General features: G+C 37.9%; 1 non-coding gene across 1 annotated transcript; it reads right to left on the bottom strand.

Annotated features, from left to right (window-relative positions):
• Positions 1-7,576: 7,576 nt before the first annotated feature.
• Positions 7,577-7,683, bottom strand: LOC145633384 (small nucleolar RNA R71). Its single transcript, XR_014112714.1, has one exon. It is a non-coding gene; the product is annotated as a small nucleolar RNA R71 (small nucleolar RNA).

Here is a 7,683-nt window from a genome sequence, read left to right as displayed (position 1 = left end):
TTGCTATTAATAATATGCTTTTATTTTTATTATTTTTTATTATTATTGTTATAATTATTATGATGATTATTATGTTGCTTGGTAATTATTGTAGTTATTCCTTTATCATAACTTTTATTGCATGTTTAAAGGGAATTTGTACTAGTAATCACGCTTAATAAGATAATTAATAATCTTGTTTAGGCTTAATATGATTATAATTCAAATGATCGCCAATAATAGTTTTATTTTTGCATTAATATTCAACCAACATAGATAAACAGGTTTAGGGTTAACCTAATGATTGCATGTTAGTCAGAAAGCGCACATGAATACGAGAAGAATAAAGTAGAGGCCTATTATTACGGCAGGTTCAATCTCTTTTAGGTTAGATTTGTACATTCATCCCCGAACTTCCAGTTTTGGTTCCAGACCTATTGGGGTTAACGATCTCCTGGATTGTTAAGGGGTGTAACCTTCACCCTGTGAATGATTTATAAGTTTCTAAAACTTGTTGGCGACTCTTTTTCTCTATCTTCCTTCCCTTTGGACGCCACCATGCTTAAGTGTATGATCACAGTGGGGTTCAAGTTTGGGGTAATGCTTAAATATTCCCTACAGTACCCTCATCCCCAAACACCAGTCATGGTTCCAGACCTATTGGAGTTGACGATCTCCTGGATCGTTAAGCTGTGTAACCTTCACTCTGTGAACGGTTTAAAAGTTCTTAAAACTTGCTGGCGACGAGTTTGCTCTAGCTTCCATCCCTTTGGATGTTACCATGCTTAAGTGTATGATCACAGTGGGGTTCAAGTTTGGGATAATGTTTTAAATATTCCCTACAGTTTTTGGCAACTCCACTAGGGAGGATTTCTATTTTAATTCCTGAAATTTATTTCGGCAATGATTTAGAATGAGTGGATGAGACTCGAAAAGTTCTAAGTATTTCATGTGCGTATTTTTGATTAACATTATTGTCATAAGCATAAAAATAAAAGGTCCTCATTGGAAAGATCATCCGAAATGAGTCAAAAACATAGGATTTTTACACGTAGGAAATTTGAGAAACATCTTTCACAACTAGAATCGAAATAATACTGCGAAAACCGGAAAATTCTAAGAACACAGAAAGCTGCTAAGGCATGTTGGATCTAGCGCTGAGAAAACAGTGTTCGTCGCCAGTGAAATAGCCTCGTCGCCTGGCGACAACTTTGTCGTCTAGCAACGGAGTTATTTTCTGGCGACAGACTCTGTTGTCTCGTGCCTTGTTCTTCTAATACCGAGCAAGAACTCTGCCTTCTTGTTTTGACTGGTTCTAGCACTGTTGGCTAGATTTTACTTCCTGATTGAGTTTTTCTCACTTTTTTAAACCCATATGTGTTCTACATATGGCCATAACCCACTAGGGGTTCACGCTCCATCTACCTAATCGGACGCTCCTGGTAACGACCGGTACATCCGAGTTTGTGAATCCACCAAACCGAGGAAGCATGTTTAACTTGCGGGGTCCCATCCATACGCGTTTACTCTTCCAAAGGTAAGGCTTCCGCACACTGCATCCGGACTCATAACCATGGACCCTCTTCGACTAACTATAGGGAATATTTCAAGCATTACCCTATACTTAAACCCCACTGTGATCATACACTTAAGCATGGTGGTGTCCAAAGGGAAGGAAGATAGAGCAAAAGATTCGCCAACAAGTTTTAGGAACTTGTAAACCGTTCAGAGGGTGAAGGTTACACCCCTTAACGATCCAGGAGATCGTCAACTCCAATAGGTCTGGAACCAAGACTGGTAGTTTGGGGATGAAGGTATAAATCCAACCTAAAATAGATTGAACCTGCCCTAATAACAGGCCTCTACTTTATTCTTCTCGTATTCATGTGCGTTTTCTAACTAACATGCAATCAATAGGTTTACCCTAAACCTGTTTAATCTATGTTGGTTGAATTTAATGCACAAATAAATCTATTATTGGCGATCACTTGAATTATAATCAAATTGACCCTAAACAAGATTATTAATTATCTTATTAAGCGTGATTACAAGTACAAATTCTCTTTAAACATGCATAAAAGGTGTGATCAAGCAACATAAATAAATTATATATAAGTTATCCGTCAATTAACAAATAACATTAAATAATTCTTAAATTAACAAATTACGTAAAAAAATTCGCTAATTAAAAATTACGTTAAATTATATAATTTGACACAACAATAATCATAATCATAATCATAATTATCATAATCTTGTTAAAGCATAATATTAATAGCAAGAACCTAGGCATGATACTAACAAGAGTAACAACAAACCATAACATGTCCCTAAGCAATAAAGATCAAAGCTTTAACATAACATGATACTAACATGATATTAGGAAAGAAAATAGGAATCGTTCTTTTAATCATACTTGATATAATTAAGGAACTTATTCTTTCCCTAACCATCATACTAAGAAAAGCATCCTAACATGATACTAGGAAAAGCACCCTAACATGATACTAGGAATCAAAATAACAACTTAAACATGATTTCTATATCAAAATATCAATAAATCAATTAAATTACTTACTTGGATGCCTCGTACCTCTTTCTAATAACAAAATACACAGATTAGTAACTTCAAGGAAAATAATTATATTGAATAATTGAAAATGAAATTAAGAAAGTTTAGACTAGATTTGGGACCAAACCCTTATAACTATCAAACCTTTCACGTCTAGGGCTAAGGCAACTTCGAACTTGGCTAGGTGTGTCTAGATCTTGTGAATGCGGAATTTTGTATGAGAAAAGCTAGTTTAGAAAAGAGAGAGAGAGAGAGAATATCAAGAATTTCTTGATGAGAGTTGGTGAGAAGAATTGAGATTCGATAAGAATTGATGATTGAAAACAGAGATATTAGGAGGCTATTTATAGAGAAAATCAGCCGGATTTGATAAAAAACGAATCAGAGTTTCAAAAAGAATAAAACACGAACGCAGCGCCAAACACGCGCCTGTCGCCAGACGATAGATCTGTCGCCAGACGCTAGGTCTGTCGCTAGGCGACAGACTTGTCGTATGGCGCTGCAAACAATTTTCCACGCGTTTTCTTGTTTTGATGAAATTTAAGCGTACGAGAAGGCAAAGCTGTACTTTCTTTAAAAACACTTCTTTTATTCTGATTAAAACTCTTAAAAGTCAACATAAGTCAATTTATCAATGCTAATTACATTAGGATTCAAAAGAACCTTCTAGAAGATTCTAGAAGACTATAATCAATCCTAATTGCATTAGGAATGACAAATCAACAATAGGCCCTCCTCTAGATCATTGCGCCGCACATAAATATCAAACCGGGCCCAGTTTAGTAATTTGGCCATAACTTCCTCATTATTCATCGGAATTGGGCTTATAATATATAATTGGAAAGCTCTTTTTGAACCCGACCTAACTACACCATTATTGGACCCTTTTCATGGACCAAACTAAATTTGATTTCCTGTTTTCTTAAAATATGTTTTTAAAAACAGAGAGAAAGAAAAGAAATAAACCAAATCGCAACACTAGAATTTCCACACTTTCACTTCATTCAATTATGATTCGACATGAAAGGTACTCATCACTGGGTTTGGTTTTGAGGAAACACAAATGGGTGCCTACACTAACCCATAACCTGAACTTTAGAGAACTAGAGCCATGTTGAGATTGCGAACTCATTGCATCATATTGTTACTACTTGACTACTTGTACATTCTTTGCTTGTGCATAACCTACGTGTGTTAACACTAACCGTTTGTTTGACTTGTGATTAAGTCTAAATAAACTAATTAATGACTAAAGGACTATGCAAAATTAATTAATTTGAGTAATTAAAGTCTAATAAACCAATCAAACTTACTTAGTACGACTATAAGCATGTCCCTTTAAAGTAAAAATACTAGGTACAGTCCGAGATTAATGTTCCAGAAATGACGTAGAGGTTTGGGCTGTGGCACCAAACACTGTTGTACAACGCCTAGCGACGACCCTGTCGTCTGGCACTACACTTCAGTGTGCGGCAACAGTTCTGTTGCTTTGGAGACAGTCCAGTTTATTACTCGAGTCTAATAAAACACTTTATTAATCAGTTTGATTAGTTTGTGAATGGCAGTAGCCATATTTTGTCCTTAATGGAGTCTAAGGACTTAGTTCCATGGTCATACACAAGGGTCAAAACATGTCACTTGCACTCACTAGTCTTAGTACACACTTTGTTTATGTCACCATGACCATGTCTTAGGTTCATGGATGAGTTGTCCTTTCCGTCGTTTGAGTTTGGGATACATTCTATTCCTAATTCTTTTATATATCCCCATCTACATCATCTTTCTATTCTCTACATGATTTCTCCATATCACAATATTCATTCTTCCATCCACCGTACGTTTCATCTATTGCATGTTGAATAGAGTTTGAGTCAAATAATTAACGGTAAATATCCCCAATTTCCTTTCCACAACACTTGGTCAAGGAGGGAAGGGAGATTGATCAAGGATAATACCTTCATTCAAGTTCAACTTTTTGATAAACCAGTCGGTCAAAGAAGAAAATCTAAGAAGATAATGGCAAGTCAAGAAGAAGTCAATGAGCTTAAGAAGGAAATGGCTAACATGACTGAGGTGTTGAAGGCTTTAACCCTTCAAATCAATGACCCTGTGAAACAACAACAAATGGAGCTCATGAAAGAAAGCTTGAGCAAAATATCCAATGACTATAGATTCCAGGGCATTAGCTCGCAAGGGGTCTCGGTGGACAAGGAGCTTCTTCCGTAGAAGTTCAATGCCGACGACATCCCTAGGTTCAAGGCAACACACATTCCATATTTCCACTTAAGATCTTTCGAGACCATAATGAACGTTAAGAGGATTGACAGGAAAGTCTTTCATTCTTTGTTTTCTTTATCTCTTGAAATTGTTTGTCAACAATGGTACTTTTCCCTTCACAAAGAGAAAACCTTGATGTGTCCAATTTATATAGTATTTTACCCCCATCCCTTGGTCTTAATTAGTAGTATTTTTTGCTCTTTAGAGCCACTTTAATTACTAATTGGCTAGATTTAATTGTATGAGTTTAGCAATATTGATTCGAGATTAGAGAGATGAGAATTGATGTTTAGGCTTAGTTTCAATAGGCAGACTAATTTATAAATGGTTAAGTCGAGATTCGAGAGATGAGATTTAATGCCGGTAAATTAACTCTGTGACTGTAATACGTAGAGAAAGCCCTTTATGATCTGATTAATTGATGCATTGATGATTGATTGTTTTGTTTTACCCTGGAATATTGTTTATTGGTGAACCTATGCCCTAGGCTTTTATTTCATTGATTTCCCTATTACTTTTATTCCTTCCTACTCTTACTTTTAGTAGTTTAATTACCCTTTTAATAATAATTTGGTTACTTGATAATTTAGATTTTTTAATTAATTAGGAATAAATTGACTTTTTCCCTGTGGTTCGACCCTTCTTCTCTATCTACATAGTTAGTGGATTTAGGTTTTATTTTTGATTTGGTGAATATGACTTGAGCCTGTCAAATTTTGACGTCGTTGCCGAGGAAGCGGTGTTATTTTTTTTCTGATTTTTTTTTAGTCTAGATTATCCCCTCTTGTCTAAGAGAACGTTAGTTCTTTGAGGCAATTCTCATATTTGTCTTTTAGTTCTTTGTTTATGCCCAGGTGTTCCAAATCAGGTTACATTCCATTCGATCCTGAGATCGAGCGTTCGTTCCATAGGCAAAAGATCTTTATAGACAAATCCTGGCGGGTTCTAAGGAAGACAATAATCGAAGAGACCCTCCAACTGATTCTAGTGACTCAGAAATTCCTTCAGATCCAGAATCAGAGATGACGGTACCAAAGAAGCTTAGTGATTACTCGCAGCCAAAGGTCACAGATTTTCCATACCTTACTCACACTCCGGCCCTTGATGGAATGCCATTTGAAATCAAACCCCAATTTATCATTATGATAAAGAGGAAGAAATTTAGTGGAGCTAAGGGTGAAGATCCTAATCTTCACATTGCAGATTTCTGCGAATCTTGCAACACCAGTAGACAAGCCGGGGTCACGCAGGACCAAATCAGGGAGATTCTTTTTCCCTTTTCATTATGTGGAAAAGCTAAATTATGGTTTAATGGTTTGAATAAAACTGCACTTGGTATTACTGACTGGGAAACTCTTGCCTTGAATTTTTATAATAAATATTATCAAAGGAATGGTGTCCTTCGAACAAGTGTACTATTCCGTTAGTGGGTTCAGAATTATTAGAAAGCTAATATATTCAGTAAGGTAAAGTGATCGGAATGCCTGGGTGGAGGCCGCTTCCGATTAGTAATATTAATGCATAATTAATATTACAGCTTAATCTTGACTGACCCTTCGGGTCACACCCAAGCAACAAACGAACCGAAGTGACGAATTACTCCGGAAGAAATTAATAAGTCAACCGAGTAGTTAATATTTAGACTTCGGGAATTCGAGCTTAGAGTGTCGAAACCGAACGTCGGAATTCGAGACAAAAAATGGTAAAAGACGAGACATGAAAATAATAATAAATCAACAAAGACCAAAATACCCCTAGCATCGGAATGCCCCGAGAAAACCGAGTGCTAGGGGCATATGACCTAGCATGGTGGCTAGAATATGCACCAAGCCGAGTCTAGGCTGGCTGGTGTGTGCTAGCGCACCAATGCTAGCATCGCAAGGCTAGCCGGGCCAACCGCAGCAATTCTAGGCCAAGGCGCAAGGCCAGCAGCAGCTTTCAGCAGCAGCCCGCATCCTTGGTGCGCGGCTCGCTGGCTGAGAGGGCAAGCAGCCCGCATAAGCATGCTGGGCTTGCTGGCTGGCAGCGCTAGCAGCCCGCATGCTTGTGCTGTGCCTGCTGGGCGAGGCAGCCACGGACAAGGCAGCCCACCTTGGGTGCCTTAATGCCCAAGGGTGGGTGCCACGTGGCGCAAATTGAGAGGAGCTTTAAGGGGTGTTTTGGCTGGTTTTTGGAGAGGGAGTGGGGAGCAAGTTTGGTCCCCCCCCTCCTCCAAATGGTCCTCACCTAACCTCTCACATGAGCTTGCCACTTGTTGATTTATTACTAGTTTGATTATTAATTTTATTTTAGCTTTAAAATAAAATGGAAACATCAAATTCTCCCACATTGATGGGAGAGCTTTTCACTCTCTTATTTTCCCTATAAATACCCAAGTTAGGGTATTGGGAAAATCACTTGAGTTAGAGTTGAAAAAGGCATCACCATTGTGAAAACCTTTGAACTCATTAATCACTCATGTTTTTGGTCGAGCCTTGATAACTCCAAGGCATTGGACCATTTTCGGTGGTCGGGTTGTAGGTAGACTATCGAAGGAGGCGTCGTATTTTCGAGGCTTGCTTTCGAAGTAAGAGCCCGTTCCGTTTGGGCGAAGCATGCTCCAAAGGTAATTATCTTGTCTTAATCTTGTGATTAATTTATTTATGCTTATGGTTTTATTTATTGCGAGTATGGTCTTGGGTCGGGGTTGTTTCCGCGGTACGTTGGACTTACCAAACCCTAACATATTACCCTGCAGCGAGAACATCTGTACTAAGGAGTGTTATTCAGAACTTCGTCCAAGAGGCCGATGAAACTTTACATGAGGCTTGGGAGAGGTTAAAGGATCTACAGAGACAATGCCCCCACCATAATCT

This window comes from Chenopodium album, chromosome 5 (genome assembly GCF_948465745.1).
Source record: "Chenopodium album chromosome 5, dcCheAlbu1.1, whole genome shotgun sequence".
NCBI lineage: Eukaryota > Viridiplantae > Streptophyta > Magnoliopsida > Caryophyllales > Amaranthaceae > Chenopodium > Chenopodium album.
This window is presented reverse-complemented; position numbering and strand designations above follow the sequence as displayed.